The sequence below is a fragment of the Haemaphysalis longicornis genome, unplaced genomic scaffold, assembly GCF_048455015.1.
Source record: "Haemaphysalis longicornis isolate Haplotype H1 unplaced genomic scaffold, Haemaphysalis longicornis Haplotype H1 scaffold_1, whole genome shotgun sequence".
NCBI classification, from domain to species: domain Eukaryota; kingdom Metazoa; phylum Arthropoda; class Arachnida; order Ixodida; family Ixodidae; genus Haemaphysalis; species Haemaphysalis longicornis.
The window spans coordinates 461,456,235-461,477,989 of record NW_027526203.1 but is presented as its reverse complement, the minus strand read 5'-3'; the positions used below and the strand labels follow the sequence as shown (position 1 = coordinate 461,477,989).

The 21,755-nt window shown below is 50.8% G+C and overlaps 1 protein-coding gene across 2 annotated transcripts in view; it reads right to left on the bottom strand.

The window, feature by feature from the left end:
• The window catches only part of LOC144156147 (uncharacterized), a 94,369-nt gene extending 75,723 nt beyond the window's left edge, over positions 1-18,646 (bottom strand). The window contains exon 1 of one of the 2 annotated variants that reach the window (XM_077687983.1): positions 18,389-18,646. The gene's annotated coding sequence lies outside the window, so the exon portion shown is untranslated. The remainder of the gene's footprint in view (positions 1-18,388) is intronic. The other variant, XM_077687984.1, reaches the window with a different exon arrangement.
• Positions 18,647-21,755: the final 3,109 nt, after the last annotated feature.

The following is a 21,755-nucleotide window of genomic DNA, read 5'->3' as shown; positions in this document are numbered from 1 at the left end:
CTAAAAGCTTAATGTATAGACTCCTTTGGAGTGTCAACTAAATCCACCGCGCTGACTAAGTGGCTAAGGCATACTGAATACGGGGTCACCGGCTCGACTCCAGGCCGCGGCATCCGCTTTTCTAACGAGGACGAAAAACGAAAACGCCCGTGTGCCGAGATTTCGGCGCACACTAAAGACCCCCAGGTGGCCTAAATTAACTCATAGCCCTCCACTGCCGCGGACATTGTAGCCGAGGTGATGCGTCGGTACATAACACCCCAACTTAAACTTTTGACGTGTTTGCTAAGCCCGACTTGCACTTCTTGCGCTAACTGATTTCTTTTACGACATTCGTCTAAAGAGCACCTCCCCATTTCTTAGAGAAAAAGTAGTCATGTTGGCTGTACTGTGCGCCTGCTTGACGTACTGGCGAAATTATGAATTCACGCAGCTTGTGGGCCCTTGGTGTCCATATACTGCGCGATTGAACATTAAACGAACAGAAACGGGTGACTTTTGCTGGATCACCGAGATCCCCAAAGCTTCGAAGTTCAAGAAACTAATTTAGCTGCGCCAATCAGACGACTGGATGCCTCACAATTCTCGGACATTACCGTTCAAACTGAAGGATGAGAGAAACGTCGATCGATAACGCTTGAAACTCACCGCACTTACACAGTAATGGCGACAGCACATTTCGGTTTCAACCAGACTAGCCTTCGGGCAGCTTCCGTGGCAGATCAAAGGCTCGTCGAGAGCCGCTACACCCTTCGCTCCGACCGGCCCAACAAAGCAAAGGGCCAGTCCTCCCCTGCACGGCGGCAACAGCACTGAGTGCCGTTTGATTACTAAACAGCGCCGCGTAAATGATCATCCAGAGACGTCCACGACTGCGGGAGGCGCGCGTTTCAGCGGGGGCCGCGCAAGGGGCGCCCCCTCGGCGGCCGCACCGGCCCGGACCCGCGGCGTGTGTGTGACCCCGTCGAAGAAGACACGCTCCCTCGCAGGAAATCAGGGCCGACTCTCGCCCTCGCAGCCCCGGGCGCGCCACGTTGAGTGATTGGCCCGATCCAGAGTAAACAAGCCGGGGGCCCGCGCGCCGAGAATCGAGAGGTTCCGGATGAAAACAGAGCAAGTTTGCCGGGAGGAGGGCACGCGACCCCGTGTTGAAACACGGGACCTCGGCGCGGTCAGGCTGCCAGGAAACAGGCGTGCCCGCTCCTCAAAGCAAAACCCCCGCAAACGTCGACCCTCCTCGCCCCGGGGCAGGGCGGGCGAAACGCGGGCGCCTATATCGCGCCAGAAGCCATTATTGCCTCGCCCCAATCCTATTTGCCCCCTGAAACAAACACGAAGCATTTCGGCGCGAAATAAATACCGCCGCGCCCCGAGGTCTTTGAAGAAAGGCCTGCTGCAGCCTGCTGCAGCCCAGCCTCTACTGCAGCTGTACGGAAACGGAGGGAGCATCGGACGCCTGACACAGGACACCCCGAGTAGAGCCCTGCGACAAGGCCGTCGAAATGAACGCGGAGCGCCGCAGCAGCGATTCCCGCGGGTTCACCTTGAACCGCGCACCGCTGCCAGCCACCCGATCGGATTGCAGCTGTGTGCCGAGGGGTGTCCCGCGGGGAAAGAGCGGCCACAACACGGAAGCGGGGGAGTGCGGATGCTCGCTCGCCCGCGACGAGCGTCGACGGCTACTCCCGTCTACGAGGGCAGGGCGCCGTCTTGCCGGCGACGCCGGCCGAGGCTGCCGCGTGTGCCATTGCGACACTCTGCGGAAACCCCGGGCAGAGACAGTGCACTGGTTGACGTCGCAACCACGGTACTCCGTGCGACGGGTGCCAAGTTGCCAGTACAGGGGGATTAAAAGAAATACGAACGGAGCGCACAGCCTCCGACGCATGCCGCACCGTCAGTAAACGGCGCTGTCAGTAAACGGCGTGCATGCGTAGTTCTTTCAGAGCGCTTGAAAGTGTGGCCTACTGTTAGTGGAAATGCTTGACAAAGAAGGAACGCCGGTCATTTATTTTGGAGCGTCTTCTTATGCTCTGCCGCTACTGGGCATACTGTTATCTACTACATTCGGGAGCCAAGCGCACAGCAGGCTGATCAGCTAGCATCGATGCCCTTCAACGATCACCCTACTCAGTGGCGACGCAGCGTGAAAAGACGCCTCTAAATAAACGGTCGGGGTCGATTCTTGATCAAGCATTTCACATAAATATAGGCCACACTCTCAAACGCTCTCGAAGATGCGCATGCGCGCAATTTACTGACTTTGCAGCCAGACGGTGCAGCATGCGTCGGAAGCTGTGTGCTCCGTTGTTCGCATTTCTTTTAATCCCCCCTGTACAACAGGTGAAACACAGTCGCACAAAAACAAGACATCTTCAAAAAAAAAAAAAGAAGAATGCAGGTCACCAACACTATTTTTAGGGTCTTTTTACTACTTCTATCCTCAGCAGAGAAGCATGTAAGAGACCGTGAACGACGGTGAAATACCGTTTTTTTTATAAAGAGCTCTCTCTCTCTCTCTCTCTCTCTCTCTCTCTCTCTCTCTCTCTCTCTCTCTCTCTCTCTCTCTTCCCAAAGGAGTCAACGCTAAAGCTGACCTACCATTCATGTTTCTGCTTCCTATGTTTAATGCACAAGATTACCATTCAACGGCAACCCGATTGGGCCGACGAGTGGTCACATTTTTCCCCGCCTGTGGGCCCGTCCGCAGACGCTCCTCCGAAAATGCCTTCCATATCCGTGGACTCAAACGCACGCATAGTTAAGAAGGGGAAATAACAAACATGGACCACCCTCTCCAGTTTTGTAATCAACCTCCTTCCGGTAGAGTCGTTCCCCTCCCCCGAAAGAGCGACTACGTTTATACACTTAGATTCATTTGGATTCACTGCACGCGCAGATACAGGCTTAATTGTATACATAGCCAACAGAGGTTAGCGCTGTCCCAGGAAAGCCCGTCACAATGTTCCCACGCCTCTTACGTTTAGAGAGATCAAAACAAAGTTTTTGCCCGACAGCGCTCCTGGCGGTGCAACCTAGAACCGGAATAACTGTGGTTCTGCCGAGCGTGGTGGTTGCACTCATCATTTTGTGGACTGAATGCGAAAGAATGCGAGTCGCTTGTTCCGGTCCTCGCCCACCCCCATTCTCGGCTGGCTGTGGTGGCCTTGTCCCAAGAGTCGCCTCCGAGTCGACCCGGTTTTCTCTACACATCTCTCTCCGCTTCCTCATACACGTAAATGTAAACGCGCAGCAAGAGCAAAAACCACATGAATTCAATTGTCGCTACAGAAAGTGACTTGGAACCAAAGACGTCACTTGAAACAAAGACCGGCAGAACACAGTTGTAAACCATAAGTTGTTAAATGTTGTAAACCGTATCGAGTACGGATATGACGACTGGAACACTCGGAATGTTTGCCCCGTCTGCGCCTGGGCCCGACACGGCCGCGAGTTTTGTAGCCGTACAGAAGCTCTCACTTCCGGCTACAAAATAAACCGTATACTAAACACATCAATGAACTGCTGAACGAGAAGTACAGCGTGAATTCTTCCACAAGGCTCATTATGTCTATTGCTCAGTAGCTAGATATCTCGTTGTAGGGAACGTTGACAAATGACACACACGAATTTCGAGCGACGAAGAGGCGGAACAAATACAGCGGCACGAAACCCTGTGGAAAACTGCTGCGGCCACTATTCGCGTGACGCAACTTTCCGAGGAGATACAATTGAGGAGGCCCAGCCGTGAGGATGACACAACGCCTCTTTCCTAGTGGCTGGCGCCTGCAAGCACTGCGATTTGCCCGCCCCACCCGTGCCCCCCTTTTTAAGCCCTGCCTTGCTTTTGTTGCGATTTTGTTCAGAACGGCCAGCGGCTACTTTTACTGCTGCAACTGAAAGTAAGGCGGCCAGCAGCGGCTACGCTGCTCGTGTGACGTACGTCACACAAATGCACAAAGAGAGCCCGGACTTTGAAGTTGCGGGAAAAAGAGAGAAATCTTATGAGCGAGTTTCCGAGCTGCCCGGTGTGCGTAGGTGATGCGTGGCTCGGATATTGTTGGACACCTAATCTCAGAAATGGACGTGTCATGTTCTAAAAGCGTTTTAGATGTTCAAGAAAGTTGAAAAAGAAAACTTTACCGAGGTTCCTCACTTTAGATTAAATCGCGATAGCCCCTCCACCAACTAATACGTTTTCCACGCTTATTCGCTAAGTGCCGCAGTATGCGATGATCTTTGCTACACACCCAACGTCTTTTATTTTCTCTCCCTTTTCCATTCTTTATGTGACCTCGCGTTCCGCGTCCCGTAACGCACGCTGTGTTCTCACGCTCAAATGTGTGCCGTTTCGTCGTCACATGGAGTGGTGCCGCTATTTAACGCCTCTTCGCCAACGACAACTCTCGTGAGATGAGGCGGCAGGTGTTCACCAGCCCCGCCGACAATCCACCCGAGCGACCTGCCGCTGTCTACCCAAGGTGGCAAAGTGGGCGCGGCTGTTCGCACTTCAACGGGAACCGATTCGTGTGCTAAGAAAGCACTCCTCAGGAGACTAGTCGTGCCGAATGGGCAGTCGTTTACGCTGAGAAGTGATGCATATGTGGTCTGTGATAACGCCGACCTAGCGCGTCCGCATGATTCTGCCCATTAGACGAAAAAAAAAAAGGAGTGGGGGGAAGGTAACCGAAAAGGGGATATTGAAAGTGGCGCATATTATTCAAAAAGTGAATATTATAAACTAGTGAATAATGGTGGAAGCTCTCCTGTATTATCATATTTCCAGACAACACGAAAGTACAGTTCGGTGCTCACCCTGTCATAATTAAATAACGATAAATTACCGCTGCAATGGCACCCAGGGGGGGGGGGCCCTTTCTGCGGACTTCCCGAAGTTGACAAGTGCCCGTGACTATTTCGAGCTCGAGCTGGCAATTTCGAGCACATGCGTTGAAGAACTTTCGCCTAGTTTTCAGGCCGAAGAGATGTCAGATCTAGCCGAGGCCGGATTACAAAGGAACTTGGAGAACGTTTTAATTATTACTTCCTTGAGTGAGACTGTGCGCGGACATCCAAGTCCGGTAGTCCACGCTTTGCTGAGGCGGCCCGAGCGCGCGTCACTGCCGGCCAAGTTGCGCAGCAAGACAGGGCACATCCAAACCAAATGAGTTGTTGTGTTGGGGTGCCGGGGCAGTTGGTAACATTTCGGGAAATGCTGCTACGCAGGCAGCGTGCACTCAAATTGCTCTTTGTGAATCTGCGGCCCCAGATGCGCCAAGAAACCAAGGCGAAGCTGCCAAGCTTCTTCTCGCCTGGCAGCGGCCTTATTATGATTCTCACAGCAGTAGGATATACACGAAAACGTGGGTGAAGCATGTGGCAATTCGAAATACGCGCCTGCGTCACCAATGATAAGGCCCTGCAAGAATGAATGAAGAGAAAGAGGTCGGAGGCAGCAAGGGGAAGAGGAATGCGTCCTTTGGATGCGTTGTACGACTAGGTCACACGTGATGTAAAACAAAAAAAAACAATTGCATAATTTGTAGTGCAAGTTAGACGTGAAAACAAGGAAGTTGTTCCGTGTAGTGTGGAAGAGGAAGGGTTGCTGCGTTATAACTTATGATCGCTATCAAGTTGCGATGTAATCTATGCTTCTTCGTTCATTTGTGTAATGAACCAGTAACAGTCTTGCCGTAGCGGAAAAAAAAAAGGACACGTGCAGAGTACATATGTGCACTTGTGCGGCTTAAAGGAGTACTGACACGAAATTTTTATGTTACGTTTTTTTCGCTGCTATGCGTCCCTACCAGCCCACTAATCATAGAATGACAGATTAGACGGTCGAGCGCAGCGTAAACATTCATTTACGGCGTCGTTTATTCGTGCCAGTTTCGGTTTCGACTGAAAAACGCCGAGCGGCCGCCATGACAGCATGTATAACATGACGTCACCATTCTTGCCGTATCGCTGCCTCTCTGGAAGCGCGCGCGAGCGAACGCACGCGCGCGCCCAGACCGGCCGAGGTTTTCGCCGTCCCCACAGGCCCGGGCAGCATGACGTCAGTCCCAAAACCATGACGTGTACACACGCCCGAGCAGTGCGCGCCAACCACAGCCAGCGCGTCGCAGCACGTAGCACGGCCGCGCGCGCTGACGGCGCCCCTGACTACAGCGCCGCCGCGCGGCATTCACGCGAACGGGGGCCAGCTTTTCCTGGCCGGTCTTCACACCTTCCCATTCTAGCCACCCTAGCGTCGGCTTCGTCACGGGAGCCCCGACGTCGGCAGTTTGGGGCACGTAGCAGATGATGTCACGTCGGCCCGCTCTGGGCTTTCTCGTGCGGGCGAAGATTAAAATGGATTTTAAATATGTTTCACTAAACGGTTGCTGTTGAAACTTGCTGGGAGATATCTCCTGATAAAAAGGAAGCGTTTTACATAGTTATCTCAGCTTTGAAATTTCGTGTCAGTACTCCTTTAAAGGAGCACTGACACCAATTTTCGGCGTTAATATTATTGCACAGTTCGCTTCCTTCACTCAACAGAATACCCTGGCTGAAATATGAGCGGCCTGCGACGCGAAGAACATAGTTCAATTGGATCGCATTTATCGCGCTGACGGAGCAGCGCGCGGAGCGGCACTCAGCAAATGGACATCAGCGTGACATCACTCCAGGAGAGGAAAAAGAAGTGACGCGACAGCGCTCACCAAAACCTCGTGACGTCACTTCACGCGTGCGGCCCCGCGAGCGGCGAGCGGGCGCAACACCCTCTCAAGCGGACGCCGGTGACGTCCGCACAAAGCGGTGAGGTCAAACCGGGAGGCTGCCATATGCGCCGTTCGGGGTGAAAGCGCGGGAATTTGAAACAAACGATTTTCAGACCGTTCGATGTGATTAACTATCGCGTGCTTAAGTATTTGAAATGCTGTTTCATGTTCGCCAGACGATTAAGAATCGATAAAAGCAATAAAAGTGTAACATAAAATTTTCGTGTCAGTGCTCCTTTAAGATGTGGTCGCGAAAGAGTCATCATCCCCCTCTTTCCCCCTCCATCATCATAACTAAGAGACTTGGTCAATCATCCCGGTTATGGGGCCATGTTGGGGCTTGACATTCAGCAGCCTGACGTTAAACTTAACAACGCGACGCCCAACTGACGGTATACCAGCTCACGAAGTTAAAGCTCAATTGAAGCGAAGCATCAGGCCCAACCCTCGGCATGCACGCCCGACATGCTGTTGTCGCTTCCGCTTTGCTATGGAGACGTCGAAATGGCAAAGTACTAGCCTATAAAGCAAAATAGTAACGTGAAGAAAACATGCTATAATGTTCTATTTGCCCTTTACCCAGATTAGCGCGCGTTTCAAAAACATAAAAGCGCTCGCCACTCCAGGAACAGCTGCAAAGGCGGCAGCGTCGTGCCATAACGCGTTTTGAAACTAGGGCTGCGCTCAATACGCATACGCAACACACATATGCATGCATATGAAACTCAACACCCGGTTATGCAGCCGTCCTAGCGGTCAAATGCGGTACAATACTTTGAGATTCGTGCACTTGAACGCGAGTTACGGCCGCCTATTGGGACAGTACACGCGCCACAAAGCTGAAGGTTGGGACCGGAGGAAAATGATCAAACCCATCTGAAGTTCTATTGTGAACTAGCTGTTGAAGCCTGAAACCACCCGCCGCGATGGTTCAGTGGCTAAGGCTCTGTGCCGCTGAGCACGAGGACGCGGTTTCGATTTCCGGCCGCGGCGGCCGCTTTTCTGATGGAGGCGAAAAGCAAAAACGCCCGTGTGAACGAGATTTCGGCGCACGTTAAAGATCCCCAAGTGGTCAAAATTAATCCGGAGGCCTCCACTATGGCGCGCCTCATCGCCTGCGTGGCGTCGGCGCGTTGAACCGTACAATCAACCAATCAGAAAGGCCTGAAACTCGCCGCGCTGCAGCCGTTTGAAGGGACCCATGCTACTCCTCGCGTATACGAGACCGTGTATTTGAAAATTGTAAGCGAACAATAATTCCCAAATATTCTTACAATCTATTGTGACCTATCTATTCATTCGAAATGTGCGAAACCCGGCACGGTTATGCAGTTTGCCCAACGGTAAAACTGGGCGAATTTTTATGAATGATACCAGCATCAGACAAATGGTCATTTTCGGGACCAAATACTGTTTTCCTCGCACTCGCAAGCGTGCTAATATTCTCGGTCGAACTTGTTGCTGCCCAACGCGCAGCAGACACCGACACCGTCCCCAAAGCAGCGATGAATGTGACTACCGTTGGACATGATACAATTGCACGGCCTTGAGAAGCCAACGCGATTACATGCGACGCAATAGAATGACTGAAACATCGCGCTGCTAAGTTTTTTCGTATTTTCAGCTTGCCCAGTTCTTTTAAATCAAGCATAACGTATGCAATTACCATCAGTTAACAAGAAGCGCCTAACGACGTTCATATTTCGGGCGCTTCATACCGCGTACCCACTGTCGGCAAAATCAGTGCCTGCAAACTTATTGCCCCCATTAAGCTAACCTTTCTTCTCTACTCACGACTCCCCGTAGGCGCCTGTGCCACGGGCAACGTTCGCTGGGGGCGAGCATATTCCACCCAGTAATCGTCGTTACGGGAAGTCAGTCATTCAGGTCGCGCCAACTGCAATCGCTGTTGATATCACCCTCAATCTCGCGAAGAGTCCTAGAAAGAACAACGCCACCTGTACCCAAAGAGATTACAGTAGAACGGAACCTGACAGAAATTGGATAGACTTAATGTGCGGCTGAATTCACGGGTCACACATCTGGACCCACAGGCGCGGACGCTCGACTGGAATTCGGTCAGGGTGGATGGAATGGCAAAGCTATAGCTCTCCATAGTAAGTTGTATTATAAAGACCAGCCACACTGTAACAGAGCGTCCGCTCGCAGTTGCGTACGCGGGCAAAACACAAAGGCGCACACGCCGCGGTGGCTGAGCACGCGGACGCGGGCCCAGCCGCGGCTTCCCTTTTTTCTCGCGCAGGCGCAAAACGAAGCCGCTGCTTTGTCGGAGCGCGTTATGTGTATCCAGGCGGTCTACATTAATCCGCAGCCTCACAGCTCCTTGATTTCGACAGCAGGCAGCTCACCGCCTCCCACACTCGCTGTCACAAACTTCCGGCAAGGGCGCTTGCTATAGCGCCAAAACATTAGCCGCCTATATATGCTTGCTTCGCTGTTTCTGCACATGAACGAACCGAAACGCGCTATTTTTCGCTCTGCAGCAAAAGCGAAAAGTCGTCTTTACGGTTTTCGGTTTCGCCACAAGGCCACCCCACGAAGCGTGGCTAACCTAACCTAGCCTGCACGCCCCACGGCCATGGAAGCAACACACGTGAAAGGCACGCTTCAATCAATTGGTTGCCGCGACGGAAAAAACGGACAAAGCACAGTCAGCTAGACAAAACAAAGAGACGACGCCAAGAGAGCCTGTATAGATGCGCATCTGAACGAGTAGGAGGCTGAGGCTGGAGTCCAGTCCGGGTCGAAAGCAACGTTAATTCCACTCGACATTGCTTATTTGCTCCAAATGCCCGTCAAGGAGCCGTGACTTTCAGTTCTCAAAGAAAAAAAAAATCTACCACGGTTCCGCTGCGCCAACCACGGAATATTGTGCGGAAGTATATACGTTACGGCTTATAAAGCGTTGTGCGATACTCCAAGTGCAGGTATGTGCTGTGTACTTTTGTAGCATGTAACACTCTTGCTAGACGTCTGAGTGCGTATACAGAATTCACAGTACGAGCACAGATTTCTTGTGGTCGACCCTCCTAGGGCTTCCGCTGTGATTGATTGATTAATTGATGCCCATGCATCAGCGTCTGTAGCAACGCGCGCTGCAGCACCATACTTTCCTTTTGATAAAGCGCTGTCCAATGCGTTCCGGATACGTCCAACTCCGTAAATATGCATCCCTTTGTGATGCGTATGCTCTGTGATACATACTTGTTGCCAGCCCGAATCCTCAATGGTTTGCTGGTGGATCATTTGTCAACCCTTCATTCCCATATCGTCATTGCTAGCGATGCCTCGCAAAGTGATAAGAAGGCTGGAGTCGGGACATTCTACTATGTGAGCGGGGTCACCCGCAGAGTATGCAACAGCAGCAAGTTCCGGGCACGCGCTGGAGCTTAGGCCTACCGTTTCGCGTTCAGGTCTTACGACGCCAATCGGGTTTCCGCAGCGAGAAGTACGATGAGTGACGCTACAGGGCGAAACACACGGGCGGAAAGGGACGCGCCCGCGCGAGCCTCGGCCGCTCATTCGCACACCTCTTGCCCCAAAGACGCGCCGCATGTGTCTCCGATTCTTCAAAACGGCAGGGCGGGACCGCCGTCACGGGGCCGGTTAGCCGCGTCGGAATACCAGGCTGCAAGACGCACGCGTCTACCGCTTTAGGCCTGACTTCCTCTATTTAGACGCAACGTTAGGTGTCTCTGAAGCTGAGAAACGTCATGCCGTACGTCGAACGGCGGGGACCGGATGAAGACGCTGGGGCTCGAAGCGTGACATGGGGACCATCTTAACTTCGCGTATGCCGTTCCCTCTACTGCGCATCAACCTTTACGCAAACGAGTTGCAAACTGGAGAAAACGACAGGCTGCAGAGGCTTCGCTTCGGTTTACCCCCGCGAAATCGGCCGATATAGGCTAACAGTGTTTTCGCCCTAAAACGCGAGCGCTACCCAGAACATATATATACTTCGTGCCTGCCACCCGCGTCAGCGTAAAACAAGCCCTGTCAGAGCCAAAGTTTGTTTCATAAAATAAAAGTTACAGGGTGGTGCGACAACAATTGGAACACTATTTTTTTTTTTTCCTCGGCGAACCGCTGCTCGGTTCGCGCTCAAACTTTACACGAAGGTCGCATTTCGTGGTCTATTTATTTTACACCGGGAACAACGACGGTACTTCCCTGTTTATTCTGAAAATGAATAAAAACGATTTTCACCTATGGGAAAATGGCGGCCGATTTGGACGTGCGAGCCAGTGCAAGATGATCTTGGAACGACGGCGCCACGTGGGGCATGCAGAGCGAAACGGACGATGGGATTGACGCTCCTTCCAGAGTTACTTGATAGAGGAGTTGCGAAACTCGCCATAGGCCCCATGCATCAAAAAGTGACCCTACGATTGGTCCACTGTTTTCGATTTTTTGATGATGATGATGCTTAGTGGCTTCCCCTTTGTAACGGGGTGGCGTTGCACAGCGGCCTTAGTCGCAACGCCACTGCACAATCACCTCCCCAAAAAATACAAACAAAATAAATAAAAAATAATGTCAAAATAAAAAGAAAATACTTTTACGAAATTTTAGTGCTAGTCTGACTTCTTTGTTCGCATGTCTCCCCAGATTGTTCTCTGCTCTTTTCCCACCAACATTCTAACCTTCTTTTACTAACCTCTACTGCTGTCCAGTTTACTTTTCCGCTAACCTTAAAGCCAAGGGCTTCCGGAAGCTGGATGGCTCTATCACTGAGGACTGGACGGATACTTTTGCACTCCGTTACAATATGTCGCATGGTTTCTAGCTCATTTCCGCAGCCCGCGCATAGTTCTTCCTGTACCGGCTCGCGAATAAGCGTTTTTTTCCGCAAGCAACCCGCTCGGGCTTCAAAAAGCAATGTACTCCCTTTGATATTATCGAATAATTTTCCCCTTGTGATCTCCCGCTTCCCGATCCTGTAGATATCTAAGGACTTCTTCGTATCCATCCTCTTTTTCCAGGTCGTTGTCTCTGTTTCGTTCACTTCATTTTTTTTTTTTATTGCCTTGGTCGTTTCCCCTGCACTTCCAGGTTTCATATACTTTGTCCTGAACCTTCCGGTTCCTTTCCTCCACTGTGTTTCCACGCTTTTCATGTAAAGATACCGTAACACTTTGGCCGCCCATCTCTGATCATCCATATTTCTAAGTCGTTCTTCAAAACATATTTTGCTCTGTGCTTCTCTCACTTCGAAGGATGTCCATCCCATGTCTGTCTCCCTGCACTGCCTCATTTGTTGTTTTACTGTGTGCTCCTAATGCCAATCGACCTACGGCCCTCTGATTTACTTCTAGCCCTGATTGAATCTCTGATTTGACACACACTACTGCGTTTGAAAAGGTGAGTACTGGTACCATTACTCCCTTCCAGATTCCTCTCACTACTTCATATTTGTTATATCCCCACAGTGCTCTGTGCTTCATGATAGAGGCGTTTCTTCTGCCTTTCATTCTTAAATGCTCGTCATGAGTTTTTAGATACGCCTGACCTTCGTTAGATACGCCTGACCATATGCCCTGTCCGAATAATCCTGTCAAGCTTGCATAAAGCCATCGGAGTGAATTTTGAACTTTTTTTTCTCGCCGGAAAACCACAGATGACCCGCAGCAGACGACAATGCGCAAGCGGCGGCACATCTCGCTGACCACACGGTCGCATTTTTTAACACGAAAATGTTTTATGCAGGGGTACACAAACCTCACCGACGTCATATAAGACGGATATGTCATCACCAGAAAAAAATTCCGTTCGCACGGCAGCACTAGGATTCGAGCCCACGACCAGCCTGGCCGCAACGGGAGGTCTGAAACGCTCTGCCAACTGAGCTACGAAGTCATGCCCGGATAGCTGTATAAACGCGCCATATGTGCTTCTCTCTAACTCCTCCATTCAGATGGTGCTGCCGTCTAGGAGAGGTGAAGCAAGCAGTGCGTCATGGCGGTAATGAGCGCCGATAGTTGGCGCCTCGATAGGGCAGCGTGTAGCAGCGGAGGCTGCTGTATTTATCCGTCCGCCCCTATGTAATGCTTCCATATTTGAATTTTGAAAAACACTATGGTTTAGTCTATGAAGATCAAAAGCGGAGCAGTGCAGAATAAGATGGTCCATGTTTGCTTCACACACAGTGTGGCAGAAGGTACATGTGCAGGGGGCAGCGGTGCCAATGCCCTTCTTCCGGTCAGCAAGTATCTGCCATTTATGGATCATATGCGTTGCCAGTGGCCTGGCGAGCGTGATTTAGTGGGTGTCTACCTCCCTCCCTATTCCCCCTCTTCCCCCTCCAGCGACCTTCGGTCCTCCCCTTCCTAATAAAAGAATTTATCATCATCATCCGTCCGCCGCTCAGCTTGTGGAACGCCGACGCCGCGTTCCACAAGCCGAGCTCGTCGCAAAGCAAGCGTCTGGCGTACACGCCACGGAGCAGGACCAATGTGGTCGCACCTTTGCCGAAGCGACCCGCCAGCAGGACCTCGCTCGCCAGGCACACCCCCAAGACTGCTGCCGACCCGCAAATCATGCTCCTTTCGCTGTAGCGGACCGTGCCTTCACCAAACGATTCGCTGACAACCCGTTCGGTTTCGTTCGCACGGTTTTCGAGCACCAGAGGTTTCAATCGGGTTTACGCAATGCTCCAGCGTGTGTAATCCAGTGTCTAATGTTGATGCGTCTAACGGTGCCATACCGACGAAATATAAATAGCGATGCGCACGTTCATATCGACGAACAATAAACATTCAAATGCTCCTGTGAAGGAACATCTTACTTACGTGTTTTACCGATTCCTAAGGATCAACCACATTTTTTTACTACTCTTGCTTCGAATGCATATATAACACTCGCAGGTTGAACAAATTAGGTTCCTTCAGCACAAGAAATTTGCGTAAGCCCCAATTACCATTTTTCGCCCAGATCGTCAAGCGGCGACGCACCTGTGTAGTTTATTTTGTCACCAATAGATGGCGCCACTGTACGGAAAAAAATCCAAAACTGTGTACCAATCGTAGGGTCACTTTTTGGTGCATGGGGCCTATGGGGAGTTTCGCAACTCCTATCTCAAGTAACTGTGTTTGCTCTGCATATCCTAGGTGGCGCCATGGTTGCAAGACCAGCTTGCACTGGCTCGCACGTCCAAATCGGCCGCCATTTACCCAAATGGCGAAAATCGTTTTTATTTATTTTCCTAATAAACGGGTAAGTACCGTCGTTGTTCGCGGTGTCAAACAAAAAATACTACAAAATGTGACCTTCCTGTGAAGTTTGAGCACGAACCGAGCAGCGGTTCGCTCGGGAAAATTTTTTAAAGTGTTCCAATTATCGTCATCACACCTTGCATTTATCGCGCCTAGTAGATCATCTTGCACCGTGGCGCTTTTCAGGTACGATGCGCAAAATATGCATATGCCTCTATATCGCCATAAGCCGAAAAGCACTAGTATTTCTGTTCATATAAGTGTGAAGCCCAACGCACCAGTGCAATAAATTATATAGGTAGCAATGAAATAAACGAAAATTGATACGCTCTACGTTTCTTTGATTAATTTTTTTTTTGTTTTTATCAGCATGAAATAGTCGTAAACCCAGTCTTCGACCTAACTGTTCTATGTTTCTATGAGAGCGCCACAGTAAAGCCATGGTTATTCCCAACTATTTGCATCAGCAAACCTGGTTGACAGATGCAAATCTTATCTGTGCACAGACAAATACTATTTGTAAAAAGATACAAACTTCACTCCTATTCGTAAGTAGCTTGCTTCTGTCCCTTCCTAACCCTAACGTGTAAAAAACAATAATAGTTTTTACAATGTTCAGCAAAAGCTTGCTGGCGTTTGTCCGTTTCAGTGTGCTTTGTAATTATTTGTTTTCGGCTTATTTCACTTCGGTAAGTGACGTGCGTGAAATTATCGAGACCGTATTGTACGCATATGCAGCTCGTGCGCAATATATGGAGTTACGGTACTCCTTTAAAAACGGAGTAAAAGTACCGGACGCACAACTGAGTTCTGCAGACCACATTAATTATTTGTTTTACTTATGGCTTGTTGCCACATATGTCTAAGAATTGTTTGCGATTATTAATAATGAATGGCCCCTGAATGATTGATTGATGATTGATTGTAGGGTTTAACGCGCCGACGCAACGCAAGCGATGAGGCGCGCCGTAGTGGAGGGCTCCGGATTAATTTTGATCACCTGGGGATCATTCACGTGCGTCAAAATCTCGTACACACAAGCGTTTTTGCTGTTCGCCTCCATCAGAAAAGCGGCCGCCGCGGCCGGGAATCGAACCCGCGTCCTCGTGCTCAGCAAATAGCCCCTGAATGACTGATCCTCGAAACTAGCAACGACCTAATTTAGCTAAGCTAACTTGATGATCTGCACTGTAAAACAATTTTGAAGCAAAGCTTTCTACCTCTACCAGCCAACGGTTTCGACGTGGCGTGCGCCACAAGAAGCGCCCAACAAGGCTAAACAAAAACTACTGACACCGCCAGGCATCGAACCTGGGCCCGAAGAGAAGCTGAGAGCCCGTCGTCTGGTTTTGATTCAGCGCTTTTTGGAGGCGACACATAAAATAAGAGTGAGGGGGAAGCAGTGAGGCAGTAGCCGCGCGTGCTGCCCTCCTCTCCACCCTTCGAAAGACGCTCCTCTCCGTTTTACTTTCTGCAGACGCATGACCGGGCTAGAGCGGCGACGCGGCCGACGCTGCTGCATTCGGGACGCCGCTTCCACGAATCCCAGGTAACGGCCTGCAAACTCTCTGGGTTCACTCTTTGTAGAGTCACGTGAGTGAATTCAAGTGACGTCGCATGAGCAATTGTTGTGGGTGTCGTTTACAGCTTTCCTTTCCAACTACATTTACAAGGGGAATTGACGCGCATTTTTTTAATGTCCAAAATATGCCTAACCGGAATTGGTTATTGTTGACAGCATTATACATTATTACTACCGCAGCTGAGTGCACAGCCGTCAGTGCAGAATTATCTCCTGCGGAAGCCGTGTTGGTTTGAGGTTAAAATATTATATACTTCTCAATAAACTCTAGCATTCTTTTATTCGTTTTGCAAACAAAACGCCTATGCTGCACAATATTGTGGCAGGGCGGTAATTTGTACCATTGTTCAGATCGTCCCCATGTATACTGCGGTATAATAATCCCAATTTTAACTTTTTCTAGGTGCGTTAATGATACAGATGATTTGTTCAAAGTAATCGATTACAACAATTCGATTCATTATTCTGCTTTTCAGGTGCCACGCACAGGCCTACACAAAGCAAGAATCGCAAAATTTCGAGGGACACTGGTGAGAATTTGAAGAACTATTATACGTGGCTGCGTTGCGTTGTTAAAGTTGTCATCTTTGTTAACGGGATTCCAGAGCTTTACTTACTCCCTCTTTAAACCAGGGAAGACAACGAAAGAAAACCACGCGGCACTTTACGCTGCTGCCTCACGGACATATCCCAGTCGCGTATATTTCGCAACGTCCTCCCAGTCTTCAAACATTGGAGTTTCGCGTTTTTAATCGTTAAGATCGTCCTTTCGTTCACACGTGCACAGGTATACAAATTAAGCGGCTTTGCAATCTGTTCAATTTCACCCTGCGGACTTCCTGATGTGTCGTCACAGCCGACGCCATACACCAGCAAGAAGCATTGCGCAAGAGAAACGGCTCTTCTGAACGTCATTTTTTATTTTCGTGACAAAATATGTGTACGTAGGTGGAAAGAACTCGAAATAGGGCCTACACATCTCAATAGGCGAAACTGCAACTTACCCGCCGCGGCGGCCGCTTTCCTGATGGAGGCGGAAAAGCAAAGACGCCCGTGTGTACGAGATCCCCAGGTGGTCAAAATTAATCCGCAGCCCTCCACTACGGCGCGCCTCATCGCTTGCGTCGCGTCGGGGCGTTAAACCCCACAATCAATCAATGAAACTGCCACTTCGCTTAATCTATGCGGTAATTCCCAAAGGAAATTGCTCCACTATATTGTTCGTCAACGCGAAAGAATCACAAAGTTCACTGCTCGAAACCACGCTGTACTATCGGTAGCTGCATTGCGGAAACAGCGGCTCCAGAAGTACCGGCATGTCACCCTGACCTGCACAAACGAGCTAATCACGTTAAGCAAGGCGAGTCAAATGACGGAGTTTCTTATCTCAGTGGTTCCAGTCGGAGACAGACCTGCCCCAATTCTAAGGAATCAAGTGCGCGGACCCACTCCACAGCTCACGGCAACAATGGTGAATAATGGCTCCAGGAGGCCAGAGCACAATCGCCGCGTGCGGTAGCCGGGGAAAAAAAAAATAACCGGGAGCTGGAAGGAAAACGATTTCCACCTAATGACGTAGCACGGAAGTGTTCGTTCTTTCTGCGACGGGCACCGGACCAAGGCGGCCAAACGCCGCACAAAAGGAAGAGGCTCGCAAAATATTTAAGCAAAAGCACGATGCATCTTTCAACAGAATCGCGCCCGCTACTTGCACCGTGGTCTCGAAAGAAGCACCGCTCGAGAAAGATAGCGCGGAGGACGCGTTGCGGCGCTTTTGTGGCGATGTATCGCCAGATCTCTGCGCTGCCAAGTGGACACCGAAGACAGCGGCCGCCGGTCGTAGCAAGTCTTGCAGGAGTGCATTTATGAGTCATCTTTTGACTACACCCCAGGGGGTCGCGGGAGAAGACCAAGACCGGGGTAGCCTTCGAGACCAGGCACCGAGAAAGATCGAGGTCAGCTACCTTCCCGATGCCAAAGGCTCGCACCTTCGCCCAAAGACAACACGCGTCCCCGGGAGAAAGCGGTCAAGATGAATTGCATCACCGCGAAAGGATTGCAACGGCGACAGCGGACGCCGCCGCCGTTTTTCGTGTGCGAACGCAGTTCTCACAAAGGCGACGCGCGGGCCCGATGCCGCGGGCCAGCACAAATCGCAGCGGCTAGGCGGTGACCAGTCCGACTGGCAAGACTTCCCCGCACACAATGCCGAATCGTTCGGGCGATGTCAGTTCGAAAGCGCCCGCAGAGACTTTCCCCTGCGATGCAACAATAACGTGCACAGGCCGCAGAATGTACTTTACGCGATCAAAGAACAGCCCTTTTACAACCAAGCGCGGACGCTGTTGTAGTCCCTGCATATGGGTCATGGAAACGCGCGTCTGTTTTTTTTTTTTTTGATAAGCGCGTCTTGCTGCTTCGGCGCAAGCCTTCGCACCAAGCACCCACGCCGTACATGCAGGGATGCCGACCCGAGTTCACCCACAGCGGGCACTCGGCACGGCGATATGCAAAATCAAATGCCGCGCTCCGAGCGAGAGCGGAGGTGCAACAAAACTTTTCTTTTTCCTCCCCTTTCCCGATGCGAGCAGCTGAGCCGCGAGCACGCCGTTTGTGGCGGACGGCACGAGCGACGCTGACTCTCGGGGGGGGCCGCGTCGCATGCCAGCGGCCCATGTGCCTGACATGTCGCGGGACAGCCCTGCCGCGGCTGGTGCAACTTCTCGGCGCGCAGCCGCAGCAAGCTCGACCCCCGCTGACCCCACTCCCCGGCGAGCAAACAGCGTGTCTCCAAACAAACTTGCCTTTCCGGGCCGGCGCTGCGTTGTCCGGCTACGCAATCCGCTGCTTGAAAAACTCGGGCTGTGGTCCGTACGATGTGGCCCAAGGGTCAGCCAGAGCAACGTTCATGTTTCGCACACAACAGCGGTCCACGAACCAGTCGAAAGAACTTTCGCGACTGCCCCGGCGTTCGCTAGTGCGCGGAGCACCCTACCGAAAACGCCGGCTGTTCTCTCCCTCCGCGCTTGTCTGTTCGCCGACCGGGGAGGAGGGAAGCATCGCGCTCCCTCCGGGCGAGTCCACTCGGGCCGAGGTAAGGCCGCTCCCACGGACGCTTCAGCAGGGGTGTGCGTCTCGCGACCCGTCAGGTTGCGCCGCTCGCTGCGTTCGGCGGAAGACAGGTCCGCGGGCGGGACGCCGCTGAGTACTTTTTATTCACTCACTCCCTCGCTCGAGCCAGCGCAGTTTTCGGTTTCCGGTTGCGGGTCGCGAATGGCACAGGCTCGTCGGAGACAATGAAGGGATAACGCTAATTGAACAAAACAGAACTTAGTAGACTCCCTGAATTTGTTCGAACGCTATTTTAAACACTTCATATATCAGTTTCCTCGAGGTTAAGCGCGGCCAGGCATGAAGTTTAATATACCGCAATTCAATAAAAACCAGTTTTAGCCAAAGGCGCAGCAACATTGCACATATATAGGCTCTTTTTTTTTAACAGTACGCGCACAACAAACAAGCCGGCTCGGCATCGATTCGTGCAACGTGAAAACAGGTTTTGGTTTGATTAAGAAATATCCATGCTCATGCTGTAGCCATCCTTATGTTTCACCAAAGTGGACCATAAAAGCATAGGAAGTTTGTACACAAATGAGGGTCTCGTCGGTGTGTGCGTGTTTGCTCAGGCGCTCATGGAGATAAAAAAATATTTGCCCCTGCCTGTTTCTGCGTGTTCTGAAGGCGATACAAGCGCTCGAGGAAGAGCTGTACACCCTCTGATCTTGCGTTGCTTCCTCTGGATGACAGGAAACCGCGTTTCCTGTCATCCAGTAGTATAATACTGCGCTCTGGCCGCCGCGGCCAGCGTTTGGCGCCGAGTGAAATACTAGAGACAGCCGGGTGTGAGCTGATCCCACAGACACTGTAATTGCTACCAGAAAAGAAACAGTGCCTTTTGTTCCAAGGTTCTAATTAAATCACCCGTTATGACTGGCCCTGGTGCTTTTTTTTTTACTTTGTGCGTAGGCAAAAAATTGAGCGCTCACACTTTTTGCGTAAGTGTTTATTTCGGCTTGCGTTGAAGTTTTACGGTGACGTTTTCAGCATTTTTCCCTCTTCGCTTCGTCTTCGCTCTCTCTTTAGTCGTTTCTGAGTGCTCGTAACACACACTCTAAGAAATCAGTGCAGGTGGGCTTCACGACAATGCCCCAGAACGACCATCGAATAACGAGGCCCCGCACGCCATTAAAGTAAAAACAAGGATCTGCACTGTGACAACTGCGCAAGGCGTGCGTGTGCGCCGTTGTCCCGGCGCAGATCCTAGTTTTTACTTTAATCGCAAGCTGGGCCTCGTCATTCGCCAAATTCACACATTTAAGCACGCTGAATGGTCGTTCTGGGGCGTTGTCGTGTAGCCCACCTGCGCCGATTTCTTAGAGTGCAGCATTTTTAATTATCCACGGGCTTCCTTTTTTCTGCGCAGGCTGCTAACTCGGCAGAACCCACATAAAGCTAAGTTATAAGCAGAAGTTTCGTAAATGAGCATGTGAAAGCTTCAGTTTCCCGAGCCGAGCCGCAGTGGAGCACTCAATGACGCTCGACACATCCGATCTATCAAAGGAAGCAGACCAATTATTGCTCCCCTGACACTGCACCCTTTGACGTGGGCCAGCTTTGTGGTGTCTAATCCGCCCTTTCTAACAGGGTTACCCGAAGGCTGCCAGCGCACATGTTTGTACCTGCTCCAGCTGTGGCACATCCTGAAATATTTTTCGGGGTGTTATGCGCCGCCGGTAAAAGAGAGATACTCCACCCCCCGAAAATTGCAGTCATTTTTGGCCGTTAATGAACCGACACCTTTTCTCTTTTTGTTTTAACATTATAGTATATCGATTCGGTATGTAAACAGCATAGGCGAGAAAAAAGGGCGAAAGGAAGGGGTCGGGAGCGATACGGCGCTCAGAAAATTTCGGGGGGTGTTCTGACACTGAAACCCCCTTCGTGGCTACGCTCCTGCGTTCCAGGCTTGAGGCACAGGCGAGGCGATAAAGAAAATACATGATCGTGCGGAAACTGCACAGGCCCATACACGGAGGGCTAGGGGAGGCATTATACCGCCACCGGCTACCCTTAAACAGCTCGGTGGGCAGCTAAAACTTTGGCGCACACTCGTTGTTTGATGCTTTGTCTCAAAACATGATGCATGTCAATTGCCTCGTTGTTGAAAAGTACAAATTTTCCTGAACATAGCACCTTCGTCACGAAGGACTCATCGTCACGATGAGTGGCACGGGGCGTCAAAGTTTCCTTTTTGCCAACTGTGCCTGTTTTGCTCTGTGGACAATTATTTCTGGGGCTGTGGATGATTCGTTCTTCACCGGCAGTCGCTCTCCTTGGGGATGCGGACGAGTTGAAGAAGGTAAAGCAGGATGACCCACCATTATCTCTTTCAGGGACTGTTTACCAAGAAGGAATAAAGGCCACTCTCCACCACCCATCATTAACGTGACGAGTGAATTAAGAAAGAGGTCGATGTGAACTGGGCTATGTATGATAGCGCCCAGCCCCTGACGCGCGCTATATTCGTACAATAAAAATTCCTTATGGAGGTAAATATACCCTGAAGTCAGTAATGTGAGCCCTAAGTGTACGCTTGTGTGGTTAGGAATACACCTGCGCGAAAAACGAAAATGCTTAGGGTAAATTTTGGCCTATGTTAAAGATCCCCAGGTGGTTGATATTAGTCCGGAGCTCTCCACTACGGCGCACCTCTTAGCCCAGGCGTAGGTTCTGCGCGTTGACCTCGATTATTTTTTAGCAATACACCCGCCATCATACAATGCGCTTTTTGCGTCTGACCTGGCCCATGGTTTTTCGCTGTGGAGCACCACCACTAAAACAAAGATTAACACAATACATATGCTCCGTAAGAAAGCTCGAAGCTACATTGAAAAAAGTTGACTACCTTGCTTATACACAGGAACGGTTTATTCATTATTGAATGCCGCTTATTCATGACGTGTACGAATATTCTTTGTAAGCTTATAAGCGATCTATTCGCAGTGGACAACTTAGTTTTGTTGATTTACGCTGCCTAGGTCAGCCGAAACATCCCAGAGTATTCTTTTGGCAAGAGACACATCCTCTTGACTCGAGCAGTGTACGGACAGC